The sequence below is a fragment of the Aricia agestis genome, chromosome 13 (genome assembly GCF_905147365.1).
Source record: "Aricia agestis chromosome 13, ilAriAges1.1, whole genome shotgun sequence".
Lineage (NCBI taxonomy): Eukaryota > Metazoa > Arthropoda > Insecta > Lepidoptera > Lycaenidae > Aricia > Aricia agestis.
The window spans coordinates 9,735,143-9,738,319 of NC_056418.1; the positions used below are offsets into that span (position 1 = coordinate 9,735,143).

The window sequence follows — 3,177 nt, forward strand, 5'->3', positions numbered from 1 at the left end:
TGTGATCATCAGTCTGAACTGGTAAACCTCTGTCAGAAACTGAACTGAAATATAATGAAAAAATAAAACAAATTGTAATACTAATTACGGAATTTAATCTCATTGATATGACTCATAATTAGGCTAAGAAAATAGATAATTTACATACATTTGGGCAACCGCTAGGCTTTTATATAGACATCAAGTTACATCGTTCTACAATACAGTTACAAAAACCTCGGAATCTCTATATAACATTGCCCAAGCATGTTATAAAAACAATCTTAACTACTGAATGACTGGTGTTTAAAATCACTATACATTTAACAATAATGACAAATGAAGTCAACATGGCAGTGTGATTTACATTCAATGTGATATCTTAGACCCCACGTGCACGGTCAACCGAAATGTTTCCGTCGCTTGCTATTACCAATATGATTAAACTTTGGCTTCGCAAAATAGAGCCTACTTCTCCGCAAAATGTGAATTTTTTGTTGTAAGTACGTACAATCCAATAGTCGTGTTATAGAAAATAGTCTTAATAATCAGGATCGCAGTTCCACTATTTTATATTATACATTTTTGCCAACCGTGCGCGCGGTCCCTTATATAGTCACCGACAAATACAGTGTGCCACACTTCAAACTCTTAGAGCCTGTCTAGATGAGGCGTTTTACGCGCGAGTGCTTCGCGCGCGTATTCGAGATACTAGAGCTATATATATCGCGTACAGATGCCTACGCCCGTTTTCTTACTCGCGCGTAAAACGCTTGCAATGAGCGGGACTCTCGACTCGCCCGTAAAACGCGCGAGCGACGCGCGAGTCGAGATACTTGGGTGCCATCGCAGCGTCCAGTACTACGCGCGAGTTCGTGCCGAATGGACGTATTTGATTGGAGCGTGATAACTTCGAGTCCATGTTTGTAGCGTAAAAACGCGGTATCTGGATGCAATAGAAATCGAAACGCGCGTATACACTTCGCGCGTAAAACGCCACATCTGGACAGACACTTAGGCCGTTTGTCTACCGAGAATGAGATTATTTTGGGCCGATAAAATGCTACTTTATGACCTGGGCTATATAGCATATAGGTTTCATTTTCTACTGACATTGGTCTAGCGACCCATGCCACCGCTGCTTCGTAGTGGCGTAAAGTAAAATACAACCTAAGCGCTAGACAAACGGCCTTATTATAGCAATAAAGTCCAAGTGTTACCCGGCTTGTCGGCTTCCATACAATATGTATACATAGACGGCAATATTAACACTAAGGCCTAATTTCACCAACAACTGTTAAAGGTAATGTTCGAATTAGTATCATGTTTTTGTTTTTCATATGAATGAAAGATAAGACATGACATTGTAACAAGCTGTTAACACTAACAGACTTTGGTGAAATTTGGCATAAACCTATAGAATATCACTGGGATTAGACGTAAATACTCGAGATATTTTTAAGAGAAAAATAAATCAATAATATCAAAAGAGCAAGCCTGCTGCTTGAGTTTTAACTATTTAGAATGTGTGGGGTTAGAATTTATAAGTATACACAATACAGTTGTATGTACAGGCTGCAATCTCCATTCACAAACATTTCAAAACTAGTACATAAAAATTGTGCGCTAAACTACAACGTAAAGATACAATAAAAACAGATCAACAAAAAAAAAACTTTATCAATAAAATTGATCTTTTTTCAGATCAAACATCCTTATACATTTAGCCTCGTTTAGAATATGAAAAATAGTTCATTAAGCAGCCAAACAAGACAAGAAGAGATTTGTTATCATGACTTAAAAAATATATTGTCTTGGTCAAATATCGATCATTGTTCCAAGCGTTCGTAAAGACTGAAATAACAAGTAGTATAGTGTAATAAATCACTTTACTACACTATGTATGAGCAATTACAATGTGCCAATTTTACCAACGCCTGCTAATCGTGGATTTAAAATAAATATTTGATACTTTTATGAAATAAAAGGCATAGTATTAGTCAACAATCAACCTTAACAGGAATTAGCGAAATTAGACTGAATTAAACCTGAACACTTCTAGGTTTTATGCAATCAATTCATTACAAACTAGCGATCGTGAAAGAAGTTTGGTGGGGCTAGAGTACATATTTCATTTTTACCTGGAGCCTGATTCTTCCTCAAAAGCCTTCAGACAGCCTGCAGTCCAAGTGACATTCAAGATTTGAGAATTGCGCCCCTAGTTTGCCATAAAACACGTTCATAACTACTGTACAAACAACCAAGACTGGAACAGTATTATCCCAACCAAACCTTATGTAAACCAGTGTATAAGTTAAAGCTAACAAACCGTATTAACGTGTGCCGACAGAATATATAGTTCTGCGTCTGTTACAGCAAGTATAATAATAATTATTATTGATAATAATTTATCAATAAAAGATTCCAACTTTAAAGCTATATAGACAGAAACAAGCGGCGAATGCAATAGAAATTATATATTATATCTATTCTGTTCTGTCGTGTACAAAACGTACATAATTTTATCTCAATATTTTTATATTACATAACTAAGAGATTCTTTTCCATTCAAAAGAGTTGCGATTAAAAATGATTGATCAAACATATGAAAACCTTTTAATAACATTCCTACCAATAATAAAAACTAAAGGAAACGTAACTCCCATACTATGTATTACCGTTTTAAAGGTTCCTTTCAAACTGTCATATAACGTAAGCCTAATACCGCTCAAGGCCACCTAAATACTGCAAACGTATTGAAAATGTGTACCTACTCGTAGGTACACATTTTTGACAGGTATTGTAGAACATGTTTTTTGGCGGAGTTACTTTTCCTTAGTTTTTATTATTCGTAGTAACATTCACAGATTAATAAACGTGGCTAGAGGAAACTGACTATTGGCACAGTAATGACAATAAACTAAATAAAAAATCTGTACATTGTTAGTTCTTACATTGCTATTTGTAAAAAGTTATTTAGGCTAAGCGCTCACAGACAGCAAATGTCGACGCGACTTTATTTACTCTCAACTATAGTCTTCATTATGTAATTGAAGCTCTTTAGACGGAAAGACATGTAAAATAAAGTTTAATGCGGACTCTACACTCGCGGCGCGAATTACGGCCGCGATTCGCTGATGCTATGCGCCGCGAACACGATGCGTACAAATACGAAGCCGCGAAGCGCAAACACGAAGC

At 36.2% G+C, this 3,177-nt stretch overlaps 1 long non-coding RNA gene across 1 annotated transcript; it reads right to left on the reverse strand.

Annotated features, from left to right (window-relative positions):
* Positions 1–76: 76 nt before the first annotated feature.
* LOC121733065 lies at positions 77–2,750 on the reverse strand. The gene is made up of 2 exons (XR_006036487.1): positions 992–2,750; positions 77–627 (listed from the first exon to the last, which is right to left on the reverse strand). It is a non-coding gene; the product is annotated as an uncharacterized LOC121733065 (long non-coding RNA).
* Between the last annotated feature and the right edge of the window lie 427 nt (positions 2,751–3,177).